Consider the following 9,464-nt stretch of genomic DNA (forward strand, 5'->3'; position numbering starts at 1 on the left):
TTATTATTACAGACTTCACCTTTTTGATGGCAATCATGGCTCTAACTGGTAGAGTATTCGGTTGAAAGTGATAATGGAATCCCAAGAACATGATGCAAAGCTTGGAAACTTGCAAAAGACAGACCTTGGACAGCCATACATTGAACTTGCTGTGCCAGCCACTTTTGCTGTTCCCAGCTGCAGTCCAATGCCCTACTAATACCTACTCAGCTCTTGGAGAACTGGGAGATGCATCCTCAATCTTGCTACAGCGGGACTGATCAGCTGGGAATGCCACAGATGCTGGGATGCTTGTTTTCCAGATCTCATGAAATATTTCTTTCCTAGGAACTAGAAATGTTACCAATTTTTACTTCCCGGCCTTTCCTGGCCATCTGCATCCTCAGCCACAAGCAGGCTCTGCAGATCGACGTGGCTCTGGGGAAGCAGGGACTCCTGTCTGTGGGCAAAGAAAACAAAGACAACTTGTAAGAAGAGAACCTGGAGCTTCTAGTTAGAAGAGAAAGGACTGTTCAATCAAGGCAGGGGCGACGAAGGAAACTTTCTAAAATGGAACAAGCAGCAGAAGCACAGTAGTTTTGCAGAAGAAATTCTCCTTCCAGCACTTGGCTTAGGGAAAAAGCCTGATGTTGCTACGAGAGACACGAGTTCATGTCTAGTATTGGGTAGCAGACATCGGAGCATTTCGACTATTGGCTTTCCAGGCTCACGCTATTCGAACCTGAGAGTGAAACTCTTCTAAAAGCCAGAGGTGCTTGGAAGAAATGTTTCTGCTCACACCACGACTGGGGACCGTGCATCATTCATACCTTGCACCTGTCCAAAGGCCTTCCTCCGTCTGCGCTCCGGCAGCTCTCACCGAGGCTCTGGCAGGGACGGAGGCTCTTGCCAGAAGTATCGCAAGCGTGGAGATCTTCCTCATCCTGCTCCTCCACTGCTGACATCAGGGAATTCCCTGGAGCTGGGAACGTCTGCCTTTCCTGCTGGAGGATCTTGTTTGGCAGTTCTCTGACGTTCTTCACCTTTGGCAGTGCCGCAGCCATGGAGGTGTAGGACAGATGTTTCCCTCTCCCACTCCCCACTGCCACCAGCTCCCCCTGGGCAATGAGGGGGCTGCCGGCTGAGCGAGGGCAGCGCCAACGTGCAGCAGCTCAAGGATCCGCTCCCTGCGCGCTTCCCGGGATAGGGCTGCCCTGGGCCTTGGCATGGACAGAGGGTCCCCCTTCTCTGCTGGCCGTGACCCTCCTGCCCCAGCCTCGCTCAGGTCGATTCATGTGCCTCCCGTGAGGGACGCCCTCCACACAGATCCTGCTTCTGATTCCTTGGATCCACAGCACTGTTTCTCCTGGATTTTAGCCACGCCTTCCCCTCTGTAAAGCATAGGGATACATAGGAGGAGTGTGTTGGGCTCCCCTCCACCACTGTTAGTGGTTTCAGGCCCCCAGGAGCTCTTGTGTCTCCCTTTTTCCCAACGATATCCCCTCCGTCCCCTCCTTCCCGACGCTTCCCCTCAGCAGCACCGAGCCTTTTCCCGCCCTTTGCTCCCCTCAGCGCTGGCCCCGGCCCCGCTCAGACCACGGCCCCTCGCCGCCGCTGAGGCCCTGCCCACGCCCATCGTCCTGGCCACGCCCCCTCGGCTGGGAACGGCTCCCCGCCCTCCCCTCCCTAATTAGCGCCCTTCCTTCCTCCCTCCTTAATGCCTCGCTAATTCGGCCCCCGGCGGCCAAGGGCAGGGCTTTGGAGGAGCTCTGTGCGGCAGCCTGGCTGCGTGCGGCAGGCCAGAGACGCCCAGTGTTGTCCCTCCGCTCAGGGCAGGGATCCGGGGCACCGCGGCCACCCGGGGAAGATGCTCCGTTGCCAGCCCACACCTCCACCAAAGGGAGAGGAGGAAAGCAGGCTGCCAGAGCCACAGAAGCCCTCAAGACTTCCCCAGCTGGCTCTTCTCCGCCCTGCCCCGCCCCGCCCCGCCCCGCCCCTTCCAAGGCCGTTTTTACAGGAGCTCCGAAAGAGGCAAAAAAAGACAAACGAGCTCCACAGCGAATTCCTGAAAGAAAAATCCAGCAATGGCCAGGAGGCTCCTGTGGCTCCTTCCTGAAAATCAGGGCTATGGGGAACAGGGTGCAGGGTGTCCCAGGACACAGAGCTGGACACTGATCCCTCCTGGATCTCCTTGGCACCCCTGTCCCAGGCAAGGATGGTCCTGAATATCCTCCTGGAGCTGTCCCAGGAAAGTCCCTGCTCCCTGGTGCGGGATGGGAGGGGTAGAGGTGGTCCTCTCACACTCATCCCACTCATTCTCCCCTGCGCTGGCTTTGCCCCTGGGGTGTTGACCCCCCTTTTTAGGGTGTCCAGCCCTGTTCCCATGGGGAACCTTGGCAGCACCCATGGGCATAACCAACCTTTGTGGGAGGCTGGGAGCACTGGTGAGGGCGGGGGCTGTTCCTGGTGACCTGGAACTTGGCTCCTGCTGTGAGCCAGGGGCTTTCTGCCTGCTGGGCTGGGGGAACACCCTCACTGAGCTCTGGGACACCCCCAGCCCCACACCCACTCCTTGCCACAGCTCCTCCCAGACAGCATCCGCTACGCACACGTCCCCCGCTACCGTCCCTCGGCCAGGGGCCTTGTGGCTCATGCCAGACCCTTCTTCCTCCCCAGGGAGTCTCCTCCCAGGAAAGCGGGAAGCCCCCCGCAGCCCAGGACTCTCCAGCTCAGCCCCCCTGGAGCCAGGCCGCCCTCTGAGTCCCACGTGCCCTGAGCCAGGTGGGGACTGGCGGCCGTCTTGGCCACAGCGACCACAAATCAATCGAGTTTCAAACCTCTGACAAGAGGAAAAGGGCCAGCAAAACCTCAGCTCGGGCCATGAGGAGAGCAGACTTCAGACTGCTCAGGGAACTGCTAAGCAGGGTCTCCAGGGACAATGTTTTTGCAGGTGCTGGGGTCCATCCGTGCTGGTCAATTTTGAAACATCACCTCCTAAGGGCACAGCAGCAGGAGATTCCCAAATGTCGAAAGCCAAGCAGGCGAGGCAGAAGGCTTCTTCTCTGGCAAAGAGGATGGAAAAGGAAGCTGTGTGCCCAGTGGAAGCAAGGTCACAAGAAGAATACGGATGTCAGGAAAATTAGTCCTCAAACACCACAGCTGTACGTCCAAACAAGAGACAGAGCAGTCCTGTTACTTTGATCGAATAAAGGGAGAGGTCATGGGCATTTCCCACGGGATCTCTCAAGTTGATAGAGGACGCAGCTTCCTTTATCTCCTAATTACCCAGCTGCATTTCCCTCTCTCTTTCCCCACTGGCTGAGCTACTTGAGAGGTACAGACTTCCCAAATGGCTTAATACAAACCCCCTTTCTAATGTCTACCCCCCTACCCCCCCCCCCCCCCCCATTCTTTTGCTCCTGTCTCTGTTCTTTTTCTCTAAATCCAGGGATTAGCAGAGTCTTGAGTGAGTAACAGTCTGTGTCAATTAGTGGAATTCCTATGGAATTTAGGGTTCCTCCCTTTGCTGCTTCTTTCACCTATCAGTATCTGGCTTTATCTACCATCAGGCCCACAGATAGTTTGTAAAGACACCTCCTTCTCATTCCTATCCCAGAGATGTTTCTCGACACTGTACGGAGAACTTTGGTGCACTGAAAGCTCAGCTGGAGAGGAAGGTGGCCAGAAATGTGGGGCCCAATAAAAAGAGTGGTTTTAAATATATGCATGGAAAGAAACATTGTAGAAGTAACATTGTCCCCTTCCAGGATGTGGATGGTCACCTGACAAACAGGGCCAGGGACACAGCACACGTGTTTAATGCATTCTTTGCCTCTGTCTTCAACACTCCTCCCTCCCTTCGCCGTGGAAAACGTGCACTGTACCAAGGGACACTGCAAAGTCCCTGAAGAGGGCAAGCCCTGCTCAGCAGAAAGCAAACCACCCCTGTTTGATCCACAGCATTCCCATGGTGCATCTGAACCCAGTGTGTGCCAGCAACTGGGAAAAAAGGAACCCTATGCCCGTCAAAACCAGAGCAGTGAGAGCACCATGAGCGCTCCTTGGGAAATCCTGACTTGTTTAGAACAGAGGCAACGCAGAAGTCGGTGAGCTGTTACAGAAAACTCTTCCTGCCCTCGACAGCCAGTTCAGGAGAGCTCCCCAGAGACACAGGAACTTCAACTCCCTTTGTCTCTGGAAGATCTTCGCAGGCACAGAGTAGTGGCTGTTGCCAGTTGGTACCGCTGCAGTGTCCTGGGAGCCATGGGCTTGACACTGGTGGCAGCAGCACTCTTCCTGATGTGCCACTTGCTGCAGGGAATGATTCACTGCAGCAGGCTGAGCTCCTGTTCTTGCTGCCAGGCTTTTTCTGGCCATGTACATCCTTAGGCATGAGCTGGTTCTGCTGATCCCTGAGGTGGGCCCAGGGCTATGACAGCACAAAGGGGCTGAGCGCTGGCGAGAGGCGGGGCTGGGATGTCACCCGGCTGTCCTGGCCCACAGCACTGTGACATCACCGCGCAGTCGCTATGTAACACGGGCCAGCACCTGCAGCTGCCAGTGCAGTCGCGATGGGACGTGCCGGAGCCATGTGTGACGGTGTTGTCCCAGTGATTGTGCTTGTCCTGCTGTTGGCCGCTGTGGCTGTCTGGTGGGCCGTTGGCCACTGGCAACCACGGAGGCGGCAGACAAGGACAGCGAAGAGGCGCAAGCGCCCCGGGGTGCAGCCCAGAGGCTCACGGAGGAAGCGAGGAGCCCCTGCGGCTCCCAGGTCCTCCAGGCCTCGGGCCACCCCTCGCAAGCGGCCACGTGCTCCCGCGAGCCCCCTGGACAGCCCCTGCAGCTGCGGCCCCTGCGTGGCAGTGGCCCAGGAGCTGCAGGAACTGATGCTGCTGCTCTGGGCTCGCAATGGGACATGGGTGCCGCTCTACTCTGGGATGTGGCAGGCCTTGTGGAAAGAACTGGAGGAGCTGCTGAAGCGAGGCCACCTGCCCTGCTGTGGCTCGGCCAGCTCCTCCAGGAGCCTCCATCCCTTCAAGAGGCTGCTCCCAGCAAGATTCTCCATCCCTGGGAGAGCCTCAAGCCTTGCAAGGATGGCACACCATCAGAGAGCCGCCATCCAGGCAAGAAGCTCAGGCTGTCAGAGATCCTCCATCCCGCCAGGAGCATCCGCTATCTCTGACAGCCTCCATCGCCCGCAGACGCTCCATGAGACCTGCAGTCAGCCTGCAGAAAGTGCAGAGCCTGTGCACAGGTCTCCCAGCTCCCTTGGACTCATGGACTTCAACAACACGGGCACAACCCTGACAACTGACGTTGCCAGGGAAAGCCCAGAAGTCCAAGTGGGAGACCAGCCCCATCCAGGGGAGCCTTGTCAGGAGCAGGTGCTGGAGCAGCGAGTGAGCTGGAGCCAGCAGTTGCCGGCCCACAGCTCCCAGGACGCTGTGCCGGCTGCGCCAGCTGGCAACAGCTCTTGCCTGGTGGCGGAGACGAGCCTCAAGACACCCAGGAGGTTCCTCCATCTCCAGGAAGCTGCTCCGAGACGGCCACCGACTACCAGGAAGGCCTTGCTGGTAGCAGGTGAGATCTGAGGAGCTCTCTGAGGCTCCCTTGGGGCTCTTGAGGGGCATCCGCAGGCCAGGCCAGGGCCCTTGAGAGCAGCCGAGTCCCTGGCTGTTTCCAGTGCTTCTGATGCCACAGCTTCAAAAAACCCCTCTCTGGTTTGCAGCTGCTCCTGACACCCCCCTGTGCGAGTCCTCGGGCTGTAGCCCCGGCAGTCCTCAAGAGCAGAGTCCAGCCCACGACGCCGGGGACAGCGACGGTGCCGCCCTGCCCCGCTGCCCTCCGGCTCCTGCAGCCGCCTCTGCGCGCTCCCCTGCCCCAGCTCTGGCGCTCGCCAGCCCGACGGCTGCAAGGCGGTGGCCGCTGCCCGGCGCGCAGCAGGAAGCAGGTCAGAGCAAGGTGGCCCGCGGTGGCTCGGCCCGCTTCACTCGCGGGCACTTGGCCGGGGGGGCCCTGGGCGCAAGGCTGATGGCTCGGTCTCGGTCGCAGGGCAAAAGAAGAAGCTGCAGGAGCTGTACCAGCTGGGCCCGCAGCTGGGCAGCGGTGGCTTCGGCACCGTTTTCTCGGGCATCCGCCTCTCGGACGGGAGCCCGGTAAGTGGCCGGGACGGCGGGGCGCGGGACGAGGGCCAGGGGCGGGGCAGGGCTTGAGCTCAGCCCCGTCTCTCGTGGGCTTGCAGGTGGCCATCAAACGCGTGGCCCGGGAGAGCGTGGTGCAGTGGTACGAGCTGGTGAGTGAGTGAGCGGGGCCACGGCGCCAGAGCGCCAGAGCGGGGCGTGGCGGGCAGGGATAAGGCCGGGCCCCGAGGGCGGGAGGCGGCGCAGGGCGGGGGGAGCGGGCGTGGGCTCAGCGTGCGAGCCGGAGCAGGGCGGGCCCGGGGATGCCAAACACCGGTGGTGGGGCCGGGCAGGGGGGCACCCCCCAAGCATCCCCTGGGCGGGAGGAAGCCCAAGCACCAGGGAGGCTGCCCAAGGGGGCACTGGGGCATCCCAGGCACGGGGCAGCACAGCAGCCCCAGGGCAGCATCAGGCCTGCTGGAGGCACTGTCTCCTCCCCACAGCCCGACGGCACCCGCGTTCCCATGGAGATTGTGCTCATGGAGAAGGTGGGCTCTGGCTGCCACAACATCATCCAGCTCCTCGACTGGTTTGAGCTGCCTGACAGCTTCCTGCTGGTCATGGAGCGTCCGGAGTCATCGCAGGATCTCCTGGACTTCCTGCTGGAGCAGGGCTTCCTGTGCGAGGAGATGGCGCGCTGGCTTTTCTGCCAGGTGCTGGAGGCCGTGCGGCACTGCACCGCCTGCGGCGTCCTGCACCGGGACATCAAGCCGGAGAACCTCCTCGTGGACCCGGAGAGTGGCGACCTGAAGCTCATCGACTTCGGTTGCGGCACCTTCCTCCAGGAGCAGGCCTTCACGCAATTTGCCGGTGAGCCCACAGGCCGGGCCCCGCTCCCAGTGCCAGGCACTGCACGGCCCCGTTCCCTCCTGGGCTGCGGGCTGCGGCATTCAGCCGGCTGCCGGCTGCCCTTTGGCACGGGCCAGATGCTGTGCCCCAGGAGCCGGCTGCCGGCCCTGCCCACAGAGGGGGGCTGCCAAAGCCAGGCCCCGGCCGCTCGGCTTGGCAGGCCCGCAAGGGCTTGGGCTGCTCCGCTGGCCTTGTCTGCCTTGCAGAACGGTTTCCTGGCTTTGGCCAATTGGCTGGGGGACGGCGGCTGGCCCCGGGGGGAAGTTGTGGCCACTGGTGCAGCCCCTGCTTCTGCCAGGAGGCTGGCACCAGGCTCTGGAAGGCAGCAGCCTGCGCCTGGACAGCGCCGCCTGTGTCCCCTAGGAACACACCTGTACAGCCCACCCGAGTGGATCTGCCTTGGCTGCTACCACGGCCATTCGGCGACCATCTGGTCCCTGGGCGTGCTGCTGTACGTCATGGTCTGCGGGAACGAGCCCTTCCAGGACGACCGTGGCATCGTGTCGGGGCAGCTCTTCTTCTGGCAGCAGGTCTCTCCAGGTTGGTGTCCGGCCTCAAGAAGGCAGGCTTTGGCAGATGGCACCGCGCAGCCCAGCGTGGCCCTCACGCAGCTCCGCGGGAGGTCGATCTGCCCTCAAGGGCTGGCCGCAGGCGGCGGCCCGTGACCACGGTGGGGTCGGTGTGGCCCGCTTGGCTGCAGGAGGTGGCGCGTGTCCTGCCGTGCCGCTGTCCCGCAAAGGGCAGAGTCAGCCGGGAGGCCGGCACAGCTCTGAGCACACGCAGCACGGCCCGGGCCCTGCGGGCGCCGGGAGCAGCTGGGCAGGAGCCTTCTGCAAGTGACCGGCGCTTTCTGGCTTCTCTCCCCAGAGTGCCAACATCTGATCCGCTGGTGTTTGTCCAAGCACCCCGCGGACAGGCCAGCGCTGGAGGAGATCTTGCGCCACCCTTGGCTGCGGGGCGGGCGTCTTTGATGCCTTGCCGGAGCCTCTGCAGCACCCGGTTGCCGAGTCCCACGCAGGAGTGAGGACTCGAGAAATAAAAGAACCACAAACCCATGCCGGGGTGTCAAGTCTGCTCCTGGTTAGCAACTTCAGCTAAAGAACCCTCTTGGGAAAAGGGGTGATCAGAGTGTTCCCTTCAGCCTTTGTCAAGCTTTTGATGCCTTTCCTCCAGGCATCATGGCACTTTTGTGTCTTCAAGCACAGGCTGTAGTCCAGGCAGGAGGGGCTGTAACAAGCCAAGAAATGCAACAGTGAAACAACAGCCGCCCTTTCAAACTGAGGCGGCCACTTGGCTTCACCTGAAGTGATACGTGGGCTCATGTGTGCATTCCAAGGGCCAGCGGGTGGCAGGGACAGAGATGCTGCTCCTCTCCAATGCTGGGAGAAGAATCAGAAATGGCAAAAGGTCATTTCAGGTTGAGCCCTGACAAAACTCTTCCTCTTTCTTCCCCTGAAATGGGAGGCAGGGCTGCGCCTTTGACCAGCTGGGTCTGCAGCCTCGTAAGCCATGGGCATGGAGCCCACAGGAAATGTTGAGATGCTGGAGTTGCTCCCATGGTGCTGGGCCCATTGCAGCCCTCAAAATACCTTTCTCTACCCTCAAAACAACTGGTAGAGATGGAAAGTGCAGTAACCAGTCTAGCCACAGGAAAGCACCCAGGTGCCTTCCCTGGCCCTGTGGGCAGGTGCCAGCTGCAAACCTGTGCCACCTTCTGTCTACTGCCCTGACCTACCACTACAGGCTTTGGGAAAAAAACATACTTCTTCAGAAATGAGGAAGGGGCAGTCAATAGCTAACTCATGGAAGCACGAGTTAACTATTGGGAGACAGCAAACGTTAGTTCAGACAGCAGACTGTAATTACAAAACCTAAGAAACCAAATTTGCCCTACTCTTGTCAAGATAGAGGGCACAAGGATCATCTCAGAGACCGCTGAAACATTCCTCAAAGGACTACGCATGCCCAGGGAGAAAGGTGAAAAAGTTCACTGAGAGGAAGACTACTGGCCTTCATCAGAAAAGACCCCCGAGGAAGAGGAGAGGCCTTCCTCAGCGCGGCCACCAGGACACACAGCGCATGCGTGGCCCATATGCTAATGACTTCCGAGAAATAATTTGTATAACCACACCTGTCCCAAGGAATGTGATGAATATTCCTAATTTAACCCATAATACTTGTGTTGTAGAGAGCACCAGGTGTGTGTTTGGAGGAGCGATCCCCACACACCCGGCGCGCCGAATAAAGCAAATACCCGCTTCTCTGACTCTGTCTCTGAAGTGTCTCCTGGCCCGGTTGCGGCATGATTCAATTCCAATTAAAAGAATCCTCTAAAAAAATGGGACATTTCAGTGCCCCACTTCAGTTTAAACACTTTAAACATGGCATGCCTGCATGTTTCTTCTTTTTTCTTTCCCCTGGATCCTGCATTAGCTTTAAAATCTGCCGGGTAGAGCC

The sequence above is a fragment of the Aphelocoma coerulescens genome, unplaced genomic scaffold (assembly GCF_041296385.1).
Source record: "Aphelocoma coerulescens isolate FSJ_1873_10779 unplaced genomic scaffold, UR_Acoe_1.0 HiC_scaffold_166, whole genome shotgun sequence".
Classification (NCBI taxonomy): Eukaryota; Metazoa; Chordata; class Aves; order Passeriformes; family Corvidae; genus Aphelocoma; species Aphelocoma coerulescens.